Raw genomic sequence first — 13,771 nt, forward strand, 5'->3', positions numbered from 1 at the left:
ATAATTAGCTTTGGTATTTCAAACATATTTCTCAAGATATATTTCTCAAGACAATTTATCCATATTTTTTTTTGTCTTTTGACATCTGGCCAAGAGGTTACATTAACCATTAAAACAGATATTATCAATTCCAAAACTGGCCAATAGGAAAGCACTTTTTTATATAAAGTGATTACTAGTCAGCACTGAGTGAGCAACACTTGCAATTGACTCATGTTCAGTGGTGGAATAAACAAAGAATAGATAAGAGTAAAAAGGATTTCAGAGGCTACACATTGATAGAGTAAAACATTTAGCCTCAGCACACCTTTATTCATAACTCTTGAGGACTCCAAAGAGCTTTTGTGTGTTTGGGATATCTCTCAGTATCACTATCTTACGTAAAAACTGATAAAGCTTAATAATAGTTGTGTATGTATGTATTTAAAATAGCAATAATAAATATTTAGTTGCATAAATAACATATTATGGTAAATAACTATTTTTCCCAAAAATATTGAAAATTGTGACAATGTTTTATATTTTTGCAAATCTTTTAAATGTCTGGTTTAATAAATGACAGCAATATTTTTATATCTGTTTTTGTATTTACTCTGTTGCGCCATTTTGTTTGGCTGAAATATATGAAGAAAATCTGATCCCACACAAGTATCATCCCATGGAAAGAAGAGAGACATTTGAATACTCCCTTTGAGAACTTTTGAGTTCTTCTGTGATACTACGATGAAAGTAGTAATTACTTAAAGGTGAGTTACCATCTGAGTTCTAACACCATGTTAATGAAGATTTGTGTTTTATGACATTGAAATTAATCAATCATTGTTTTTATTTTGAATGCAAGTTTTTGTAACATCATGCTACGTCCAATATTGGTTCATATAGTTATACATTTCTTTTAGAATTTTAAAACATTACATTATGCATGATCAAATGATCATATTCATTAATATCACCATTAATGTCATAAAAAATGTATTTAAGTACTGTAATATGCTTCATAAAGATATTTTGGTTGATGACAGACTGCATATATGACAGTGGTCTAATAAATTTATAAGACCATATTTGTACTGTATCTTTTCTTTGTCTAGACACACAAATACTTGCTATTGTTACAGCTGCCTACCATGTTCAGTGTAGTAAATGTTACACAGGTTTGTAGCTCAGGAGCAATAGGCCACACCATGTAGTCTAGGTGTACAAAAGGCTGTATCATCTAGGTTTGTGTAAATATACCCTGTGAAGTTGGAACAGCGACAAAATTGCCTAATAAGGCACTTCTCAGAGCATATGTCCATTGTCAGGTGGCACATAGCTGTATTAGAAAGCAGTCACGGTGGCAGACCCATTTTTCAAATTTCAATTTTTTCATTGAAAACACAAATTTTATCTTTAATAATGAATACTGTCAATTTCTTTTATTAAAGCTATAGGCTCACTTTTGAAAATTTGTCTTCCCCTATGAATAAATAAATATAAATAAAATATTTATTCATATAAAACTATGAATAGAGGTTATTTATTACTTTTTCACATAAAATGGTATTTCATGATTTAAAAAGGCAATTTCATCTCATAACTCAAAAACTCTTGCAAGTGCTTTCTCATAGTTTCATATGAGGCAGAACTGTTTTATGGGTATTTTCTGTTTTCAAAAGACTTCTGAAAAATTTTAAATAAAAAGTTGAGAGTTTATCAATTAATACTCTTTACTACTTTATCAAGGACAGTGTTAAAACTTGGCTGGCATTTTTTCCTAATATGGTTGAAAAATATACATGGTAACCACTAATTGAGTTTGGTATACTGCCTCCGTTTGTGCTAAGACACCAGCAGTGCTACCCGTCATTATTTTGCGCCTTGAGTGTAAATGTCAAAAGCATAGTTTAGGAGTTTATTTTTGATGGTACAGACTCCCAGAGAGGGCCTCAGAAACTTTCAAGTGTCTGCAGGTCACACCGTAAGAATCACCTGTCTCTAAAAGCCTACCCCACTTTTCCTTTTGTTTCCTTGCTGACCTCACCCTCTTTGGCTCTCCTCTTCCTCACTCCACTTCAGCCACATTGACCTAATTGCTACTTTATAAATACTGGAGACATATACTAGTTTTTAGAAGTTTCAGTGGCTGTTCCCTCTGCTTTAGATGTGATCATCCATCGCACCCAAATGGCTAACTCCCCAACGGCTAACCACCAATTAAGCCATTGCTCAAACATTACCTTATAAATAAGACCTACCCTGACCACACTATTGAAGATCACATTCAGAACTTTTAATTTTGCTTACCTTGTTCTATATTTTTCATAGCATTTAGTACATTCTCTTTTTATATTTATTATGTTTAGTGTTTACTTTCTCTCAACCCTCATTAAAGCAGAAATTTCATGGAGGCAGGGATTTTTTAATAATTTGTTTATTGCTGTATCTCAAAGGTTTATATTGAGTTATGCGCAAAAATCAGTAAATATTTTTGAAGTAAAAGATGAATGACTCCAATTGCATAGCATCTTATTTTATGAATGCAACTGCTCTTTTTTATTTCAGAGAATATTAATAATATATAATAATATATTATAAAATTTCAGTTTACTTTATTGTCTTTTTTTTTTTCTGGAGATCAAGTCTTGCAGTATTGCCCAGTCTGGAGAGCAGTGGCACAATCTTGGCTCACTGAAACCTCCAGCTTCTAGGTTCAAGCAAATCTCCTGCCTCAGACTCCCTAACAACTGGGATTAGAGGTGCCTGCCACCACACCCAGATAATTTTTGTATTTTTAGTAGAGATAGAGTTTTGCCATGTTGGCCAGGCTAGGGTCAAACTCCTGACCTCAAGTGATCTACCTGCCTCGGCCTCCTAAAGTGCTGGGATTACAGAGGTGAGCCTCCATGCCCGGCTTATCTTTTCCCGTCTGTTTCTTATTCTTATTGTTTTCTTTTGACTCGTTTCCATCCTAAAGATTTCCTCAAATATCTGATAAGCTTTTCTCTCCATTCACACTTAATAGTGAGGTCTTAAAGTCTTCCTAGATGCTGTAATTGCATGTTTTCATGGCAGGGCTTTTCTTTAGACTGGAGAGGAATGGTTTGTCTGGGGTCTGTAAGTGGGCCTTCTTCCTTGGATAGTCAGTATCTCCAGAGAGGAATTTTCTAATGTTAGCCGGTCTGATTAACATTGACTGTCAACTTGATTGGATTGAAAGATGCATAGTATTGTCCCTGGGTGTGTCTGTGAGGGCATCGCCAAAGGAGATAACACTTGAGTCAGTGAACTGGGAGAGGCAGAAGCCACTCTCGATCAGAGTGGATACCATCTAATCACCTGCCAGCACGGTTAGAATAAAGAAGTCAGAAGCCGGTGGGAGAGGCTGACTTGCTGGGTCTTCTGACACTCATCTTTATCCCATGCTGGATGCTTCCTGCTGTCAAACATCAGACTCCAAATTCTTCAGCTTTTGGACTCTTGAACTTACACCAGTGATTCTTTAGCGGCTGTCAGGACTTCCGCCACAGACTAAAGGCTGCACTGTCAGCTTTCCTACTTCTGAGGTTTTGGGATTGATTCGGACTTGCTTCCCCGCTCCTCAGCTTGCAGAAAGGCTATTGTAGGACTTCCCTGTGTGACCATGGGAGACAACTCTACTCAAAACTTCTCTTCATATATACATCTGTCCTATTAGTTCTGTCTCTTTAGAGAATCCTGACTAATACACCCTGATAGTATACATTTATGTAAGACTGGTTTGTAGATATTTGACTATCAAGTTGAGCAAAATTATTAGTGCCCTTACTCTTAAATGTACAGACTTTAATTTAATCCAGATGTCAGCAAACTATTGTCTATGGGCCAAAATCTAGCCTATTTTTGCAAATAAAAGTTTTAGCATAGCAACACCCATTCATTTACATATTAACTAAGACTGCTTCCATGCTACAATACCAGGGTTAAGTAGTTGCAACATAAATGCCATGAAATGGAAACCCTAAAATGTTAACTAACTGGCCTTTTACAGAAAATGTTTGCTGAACCTTAATTCCCGTTTCTAGTATGGTTCTTCTCTGCTGTTATCCTTGCTGCCTTGTGTCTTGGTGCACAGTAAATTTTGGTTTACTTTATAGAGGTAACATGTATTCTTCTGCTGGGAATGTAGGAGGTAGATCTTGTCTTTATTGGAAAGACTTGGAAATTTACCTGCTCATCAAATAATCCTCTTTTTTCAGCTTTGCCTCTCACCTGTTTCTTCTTAGGCAAATGATTCATCTATCTTTATTTCTTTCTAGAATAAAGTGACATAATCATTCTTACTTTTTCATGCCATTGGTCTTATAAGGCACTTTGGTATAATCTTTGTTTTCCTAATAAAACAACTTTTTATTTTAGTTTTTCCAAGAATGTGCTAACATCTCTCACTGTTTGATTGATCCTTTCAATGATTTTGGCCTTATAAATTTAAAATTTTTAAAAATTTTAACACTTTTTTTCTGGGAAGAATATAGATAAAGATTATATTCATTCCATTGTGCTTAATTTGCAGTAATAAGTACTATTTTTAATTTTCTACATCTTACATATTATTTTTTATTTGTAGCCTAATTAATGTTTAAGCAACTTTCTATGAACTTTCTAAATTTATTTTTTTTTAATTTAATAACTGCAAGTACTGTGTATGTGCATGTGCTTAATTTGTTAAAGACTAAGAAGAATATATAAATTTGTCTTACGTTTTTATGAGGTTTTATTTTATAAGTCTCTATGGTATGCAATTTGGTGAATAAAAATTCATGACATTTTAAACTGGACCATTCACTTCAACAATAAAAACTGGTTCCTGGGACTCATTTAATGGTTTAAATTTTTATTGTGCATAAAAGGAAAATAGTTCCAGGGGGCTTTTGATATAATAAGCTCAGGATCATAGCTCTCTCTCCTGCCCTGTTCTGCAGGAGAACAACTTCTAACTGAGTAATGTTTTGATATTTTGATAATTATATTATTACATATTAGTAGATCTTATATATGATGTAATATTTGTTTGGAGATTTATAATTTATACTTACGTATATTTATCCATTGTGGTAGGCTTAATAATCACCATCCAAATAGATCTTTGTCTAAATCCCCTGAATCTGTTATGTTTACATATATGTCAAATGGGACACTGCAAATGTGATTAAAGTTAAGGACCTTGATATAGGGCAATTATCCTGAGACCTTAAAACAATAAAATGTTGATAAGAAAGCAGAATAATATAGTGAGATCTTTTAGGTAGGAAAACATTGTTTAACCTAAATATATTTCAAAGATTACTAAATAGAACAAAAAAGGCTACATTAAAATAAAAAATTGCATTTATCAAAAGCTTATTAGCACGAAGAGTAAAGTCAGTGCATGAAAGAAGATATTTACAATACATATAATCAGTATGTAGGACTCAGAGTCGGAATATTTAAAGGAGTCTTACAAATTAATTAGAAAAAGGAAGAAAATATAGAAATGCCAAAACTTGTTCAATCACTATATACACCTAAATATAAAAATACAAATGTGCTTTATTATTCAAAGAAACAAATGTTACCATGTAATACTACTGTACACCTGCCAGGCTGGCTAAAATGAGAAAAGATAGACACTAAAAGGCAGGAGCCTGCACGGGAAACTGAAACTCTGATCTCCCCTGGAGATTGTGAAAATTTGTAACATCAGTTTAGAAAGCGGTGAGGAGATACCAAAGCTAAATAAATGCTTTCTTTGAGTTAGCAATTTCAATAGAAGAAATATTCTTAAAAATAAGTACAGATATTCACTAAAAAATTCTGCTTTAGAATATTCATGACAACGTAATTTATAATGGCCAAAATCTGAAGCCTACCTGAACTCTTATCAATAGTGAAATAAATAAATAAATAAATAAATAAATAAATAAACTTTTAGTATAATCAGGCAGTGGGACATCTATATGGCAACACAGATGAGTGGATTACAACTAATAGCAACAACTTAGATAAATCTCACAAGGTGATATGAAGGAAAAGAAGCCCAGGCAAAAATAGTTTTTAGTATGTTTTTATTACTATATGTTTATAAACAGGCATTATCAATCAGAATTTGATTTCCGAAGTCAGGAAATCAATTACATTTGATTGGAATAATGAATGAAAGAAAAAGCTCCTGGACTGCTAGTAAGTGAGGTTCTGTATCTTGATCTATGCATTGGCTACATAGGTGTTTTCAGTTTCTGAAAATTTACCAAGCTGTACTCAGAGCTGTGCACTTAGCTGTTTGCATAGTATACTTCAGTAAGAGGCTTACTGAAAGAAAACATTTTAAAAAGCTTCTTCTTACCCCCTGATAGGAGTTTCAGTAGTAAGTTGTACCTAGCATTTAATGATTAAAAAAATAAATGAATGAAGAAATTCCACCACATTTATTCCCCCCAAAGTTAAATCTCAATCCTACAAACAAGTGTTTATTAAGCACTTAATTTGTGATTTGCATGATTATGTACTATGATGGTGAATGCAAAATAGAACCTGAGTATTAACATATCTCACCCTTTCTCTAATTAGCCATCTTTCGTAGCCTTAGAAGACAGGCAGGGAACCACACCTGGACGCCAAAAAGAGAAATCCATGAGAATATTTCCTACAACTTCAGAACAAAAATCCCCAAATATAGAAATAAAAATTTGTAAATATGTTTATTGTTAACTAAAAAGATAAAGAAAGAAAAAGCATGGACATGAAACATGGTTCCTTTTGATATATTTCAAACAAAAACAATTTGTCATTTACTTTGTTAAATAATTATGTATTGTATAAAATTTAGCGATAAGTCATTTTTTTCCCCAATAGAGGTCTAGGGCATGAAACTTCTGATTGGGTAAAATTTTAATAATGTCACCATTTGTCATCATTTAAGGTCTTGCTAGACATTCTTCATATAAATATAAATGATGAAAACTCCCACTCTTCCACAAAGCTTATGATTTTCCAGTTCTATTTCTCTTAAATAGTAGAAAATTTTGCGATTTTATCACAGAGTAATGTCTGCTGAGTTTTCTATTGTTGGTGTAGCAAATTGTCATATATTTGGTGAAGTAAAATGATGCAAATTTGTTATTTTACATTTCTGGAAGTCAGATGTCTGAAATGAGTATTACTAAGCTAAAATCAAAGTGTGGGCAGGGCTGTGTTTCTTTCTGGAGGCTGCAGTGGAAAATCAGGTGTATTGCCTTTTTAAGCTTCTCCAGGCTGCTCTATTAGCCTTCTGTCTCAATCTTTTACTTATAAGAACACTTGTAATTACATTGAGCCAAGGTGGGTAATCCAGGTTAATTTCCCCATCTCAAAATTAGCTGATTGGACACCTTACTTTCTTCTACAACCTTAAATCCTCCTTGTCATGTATTAGTAACAGAATGCATTCACAGGTTTCTGGGATTAGGATTTAGACATTTTAGAGGAGCCATTATTCTGCTTACCACAGCTTCCACCAAAATTCACTTTATGATAACAAGGCAATTGTGCGTACTTGTTAGTACTGAAAAAGTACACATAATAACCTTTGTCAATGCTGTCTAAATGCAGGCATACTCATGGCAATAACTATGGTCACTTGCAAAAAGAAGTTAATGTTCTAGTTCAGATCTAGATATTGAATAATCTACATTTTCCTGTTGGAAAACAGATTTACCTGTCTTCTAATGGTTTATGAAAGAAATTGAGTAGTCTGCATATTCAGAGGCTTTTAAAAGTTTTTAAGCTCTGAGGAAGGTTGACTTTGGAGACAGAATCACAGAGCACAACCTCTAAATTACTGATCTTTTGTTATAAATTCACTTCCTTCTTATTTTCTTGTACCAGGGTCAGATTAGATGACACTGTGTTAGGACTCTGCAGAAGGACAGAACTAAGAGGATATATGGAAGGGAGTTTAACAAGGAGAATTGACACAAACGATCACAAGGTAAAGTCCTATGATAGGCCATCTGCAAGTTGAGGAGCAAAGAAGCCAGTAGTGGATCAGGCTGAGTCCAAATCTCAAAAGCAGGGAAGCTGACAGTTCAGCCTTCAGTCTGTGGCCAAAGGCCCGAGAGCCCCCAGCAAACCACTGGTATTAGTCCAAGAGTCCAAAAGCTGAAGAACTCGGAGTCTGATGTTCGAGGGCAGGAAACATCCAGCACGGGAGAAAGATGAGGGTCAGAAAACTCAGCAAGCCTGCTTCTTCTACCTTCCCCTGCCTGTTTTATTCTAGCCATGCTGGCAGATGATTAGATTGTACCCACTTAGACTGAGGGTGGGTCTGCCTCTCCCAGTCCACCGACTCAAATGTTTGTCTCCTTTGGCAACACCCTCACAGACATACCAAGGAACATACTGTGTATCCTTCAATCTAGTGAAGTTGACACTCAACATTAACCCTCATGGCACCTAAAATAAAAGAACTCTTGACTGAGATTAAAAAAAAAAAAAAAAAAAAAACCTTGATTATTATATCCTTAATGTGAAATGTTAAATGCTCCCTTCCCAAGAGAAGCACCACTTATAACAAGTCAAAATGCTATAACTATGCACTAATCTTCTTTGAAAAATGTTGAACTCTTGTTAAGCTTTCCCAGACCTTTCCAATATAAATTACCCTTAAACCACTACAGAGCACCTGGCCCATGCTTTTGGCATCTGTCTCCTTCCAGGTGGCCATTCTTAAATTTTGCACTTGAATCAACATAAATTTAATTATATTGCCTGAATATCATTAAGGTTGACATTTTGGTGACCCAGATAGGACCAGAAGTGAACCTCCAGTGATCCTTGTCACTGACAACAGACAGAGCCTTGCTATCAGCAAAAACAACTGTTGTTCTTCCACCCCCAGCATAGTTAACAGGGATCCTTGGTGAGGCCTCTCTTGGGTTTGAATCCTCCCAGCTTGCTTAAGGATTCAGGCTTTATTCAAGCTATACGTTCCTAACTTAACTGGACTGAAATTGAAGCTCTGATGCAAGGTAGGAGTTTCATTTGATATTCTTTAGATTTAGAATATTCTCTAAGTTCTAGTGGGAGGGTTGAATTTAATTGCTCATGACAAGTAATGGTCTCATCGGGGATCCCATAAGAAGAATGTAAAGGGAATTTCACTTAATCCAGTAGGCATCCATAAATGATTGATCACCTAGAGCCTTAAGCACCCAAGTTTCTTGGGGTCACTGAGAATGTAAAAGGGAAGAAGTAACTCAAGGGTAACACCTGGATGAGTCATTGCCACAAGGAGCATGCTTGATTCAAAATATTCTCCCTAAGTCTTTTGGTCCTTCAGGAAGGCAAGCACTATATTAGGGGCAACTGTGCATGTAAAACCACACTTTGCACCTTAAAGAGAGACCCACCTTTAGAAGTTCCAGCTTAGTTTCTGTTTAAGACATGTATGGTGCCTTTTCATGAAAATATTTTAAAAATTGGTCATGCATAACTTGTGACAATCCCAAATTACAATGGCCAAAATGACTTTGATTTGAAACGCTACACTAGTTTGCATGCATGCTCAATTAGAAAAAGATGGCTCTAAAATAAAATAGAGCAATTGGGAAGTTATTTTCAATGGTATTTGAAAGCTTCCAAAAAAGATTCTGTTAAATTTTTTTCTTCACAGGAAGAAAACAAAAAATTTTCTTAAACAATTTCTGATTTGAAACAGACTGCTCAATTCCTCCTCCATCATTCTTAGCTCCTTCTTTATCCTTTATTATGTGAACAACTTTGTGCAAATCTACCTTTCCTCTTCCTCCCCATCCTGCTTCTGCTGCTCTGGCTCTGTTTCAAGAACGGCTGGTGCCCGGTAGAGGAGAACTTGCTTTCTTTCTCAATGATGATCAAAGATAGAGCTTAAAGGCACAATTAAAACTTCCCTGACCCTCATCAGGACAGTACTCATTATGCCACAAAATATGAACTGAATATTTGAGTTTATAATACTGTTTTATTTTCTGATTTATATCAACTAGATCACATGTTAGTTTCAGAAAGTAAAGCTACAGATTGACTAGCTCTGGTGAATTGGAGAAACCTCTTGGAAACTTTCAGATATTGAAGGCAAATCATGCCTGTGGTGTTGCTAAAGCTTTACTCAATACCATCCCTTTAGTATTTCAAAAAATAGTTGATGAAATAAAATGAATACAATAATGTTGACAAAATCCAGGTGAGTCAGTGATGCTATATTTTGAGAGATTTGAAACAAATCCTTAAACAGTATTCAGTTGAGGGTTATACTAATCATCAAAATGATACTCTCCCAATTGCAATTTCATAAATGGTTAGATGAAGAATTAACACTAATAATAAAAACATAACACTCTAGTTGGAATGTGTCTCAATCTCACAATTTGGTTAATCTTGCCTATCAGTTGTCTCATACCTTAACTAAAGAAGCAAGAAAGAGAGAAGTTAAACGAATAGAGCTAATGAATAGGGCTAATGAAGTTATAAGTTTAGTTAAAACAACTTTATACACAATCCTGGCTTCCAAAATGCATCCACAAACCTCACAATGGCCCTAACCCTTTGCTTTGCAGTTATTACAATAAACCTAATCACTCTAAAAAGTATCACAGAAAACTCAAGTGTAAGGAACAACAGACAAAGAAAAAAATAAAAAGAAGAATAGGAATGCTCCAAGGAACTTAAAGTGATCCTTCCGTTCTTTCCTACTATCACTCTGTGAAAATAGAAATTATTTAAAATGAAGAACTCATACAAATACTTGTTCATACTGGAGCTACATTATGTGTATTAAATCCAACCTTATTTCAAGGCACTACTTCTTGGTGTAAACAGTTCAAGTGGTGAGTGTCACTAATACTCTTATATCAGTCCATAAATCGCAGCCTGTGGCTTTCCAGATAGGCACCTTACAAGAGGCTCATGTTTTCCTCTTGGTTCCAACAGCCCCCATTCATGTGATAGGGAGAGACTTTTAGAAATATACAATACCCACATTTTCTTTTTCCCAAAGGGGAAATGTATTTAGAATTAGAACACAGAAAAAATTTAAGGACAATAGACACAGAACATTTAAAACTGGACCCTTCTAATTTACAAATTGCCCTTCATGTTTCCAAAAAGGTTACTGAATTATTTTATTTTATTATACTTTAGGTTCTGGGGCACATGTGCAGATCATGCAGGATTGTGGCTTAGGTACATACATGGCAAGGTGGTTTACTACCTTCATCCCCCCATTACCTATACCTGGTATTTCTCCCCACGTTATTGCTCCCCACCCTCCCCACTCCCCACTGTCCCTCCCCTACCCCTCCAGCTGACCACAGTGTGTGATGCTCCCCTCCATGCGTCCACATGTTCTCATTGTTCAACATCCGTCTATGAGTGAGAGCATGTGATGTTTGGTTTTCTGTTCTTGTGTCAGTTTGCTGCGAATAATGGTTTCCAGGTTCATCCATGTACCTATGAAAGACACAAACTCATCATTTTTTATGGCTGCATAGTATTCCATGGTATATATGTGCCACATTTTCTTTATTCAGTCGATGGTTGATAGACATTTGAGTAGGTTCCAAGTCTTTGCTATTGTAAACAGTGCCGCAATGAACATAAGGGTGCATGTGTCTTTATAATAGAACAATTTATAATTCTTTGGGTATATACCCAGTAATGGGATTGCTGGGTCAAATGGAATTTCTATTTCTAGGTCCTTGAGGAATTGCCATACTGTCTTCCACAATGGTTGCACTAATTTACAGTTCCACCAACAGTGTAAAAATGTTTCTATTTCTCCACATCCTCTCCATCATCTGTTGTCTCCAGATTTTTTAATGATAGCTATTCTAACTGGGGTGAGATGGTATCTCAATGTGGTTTTGATTCGCATTTCTCTAATAATCAGTGATGATGAGCATTTTTTCATATGTTTGTTGGCCTCATATACGTCTTCTTTTGAAAAGTATCTGTTCTTATCCTTCACCCACTTTTGAATGGGTTTGTTTGTTTTCTTCTTGTAAATCTGTTTTAGTTCTTTGTAGATTCTGGATATTAGCCCTTTGTCAGATGGTTAGATTGTAAAAATTTTTTCCCATTCTGTTGGTTGCCGCTTTGCTCTAGTGATTATTTCTTTTACTGTACAGAAGCTGTGGAGTTTAATTAGATCCCATTTATCTATTTTGGCTTTTGTTGCCAATGCTTTTGGTGTTTTAGTCATGAAGTCCTTGTCTATGCCTATGTCCTGAATTGTTTTGCCTAGTTTCCCTTCTAGGGTTTTTATGATATTAGGTCTTATGTTTAGATCTTTAATCTATCTGGAGTTAATTTTAGTGTAGGGTGTCAGGAAGGGGTCCAGTTTCTGCTTTCTGCACATGGCTAGCCAGTTTTCCCAACACCATTTATTGAACAGGGAATCATTTCCCCATTGCTTGTTTTTGTCAGGTTTGTCAAAGATCAGGTGATTGTAGATATGTGGTGCTGCTTCTGAGGCCTCTGTTCTGTTCCATTGGTCTATGTCTCTGTTTCTGTAACAGTACGATGCTGTTTTGATTACTGTGGCCTAGCATAAAGTCAGGCAGCGTGATGCCTCCTGCTTTGTTCTTTTTTCTTAGGATTGTCTTGGCTATGTGGGCTCTCTTTTGGTTCCATATGAAGTTCAAGGTGATTTTTTCCAGTTCTGTGAAGAGGGTCATAAGTAGCTTGATGGGAATAGCGTTGAATCTATAAATTACTTAGGGCAGTATGGCCATTTTCACAATATTGATTCTTCCTAAACATGGTCATGGAATGTTTTTCCATCTGTCTGTGTCCTCTCTTATTTCCTTGAGCAGTGGTTTGTAGTTCTCCTTGAAGAGGGCCTTTACATCCTTTGTTAGTTGTATTCCTAGGTATTTTATTCACTTTGTAGCAATTGTGAATGAGAGTTTGCTCTTGATTTGGCTCTGTGTTAGTCTGTTGTTTGTGTATAGGAATGCTTGTGATTGCTGCACATTGAGTTTGTATCCTGAGACTTTGCTGAAGTTGCTTATCAGTTTCAGGAGATTTTGGGCTGAGATGATGGGGTCTTCTAAGCATACAATCTTATCATCTGCAAATAGAGACAATTTGACTTCCTCTTTTCCTAATTGAATACCTTTTATTTCTTTTTCTTGCCTGATTGCTCTGGCTAGAACTTCGAATACTATATTGAATAGGAGTGGTGAGAGAGGGCATCCTTGTCTTGTGCCAGATTTCAAAGGGAATGCTTCCAGTTTTTGCTCATTCAGTATGATATTGGCTGTGTGTTTGTCATAAATAGCTTTTATTATTTTGCGATACATTCCATCGATACCTAGTTTATTGACAGGTTTTAGCATAAATGGCTGTCGAATTTTGTCAAAGGCCTTCTCTGCATCTATTGAGATAATCCTGTGGTTTTTGTCTTTGGTTCTGTTTATGTGATGGATTATGTTAATAGACTTGTGTATGTTGAACCAGCCTTGCATCCCTGGAATGAAGCCTATTTGATCATGATGAATAAGCTTTTTGATGTGCTGTTGCATTCAGTTTGCCAGTATTTTATTGAAGATTTTTGTGTCGGTATTCATTATGGATACTGGCCTTAAGTTTACTTTTTTAGTTGAGTCTCTGCTTCTGTCAGTTCATCAAATTCATTCTCCATCCTGCTTTGTTCCCTTGCTGGTGAGGAGCTGTGATCTTGTGGTGGGGGAGAGGCGTTCTAGTTTTTGATGTTTTCATCCTTCTTGCACTAGTTTCTTCCCATCTTGTTGAATTTATA

This window comes from Aotus nancymaae, unplaced genomic scaffold (genome assembly GCF_030222135.1).
Source record: "Aotus nancymaae isolate 86718 unplaced genomic scaffold, 86718_ANA_hifiasm-v0.15.2.pri h1tg000006l, whole genome shotgun sequence".
NCBI lineage: Eukaryota > Metazoa > Chordata > Mammalia > Primates > Aotidae > Aotus > Aotus nancymaae.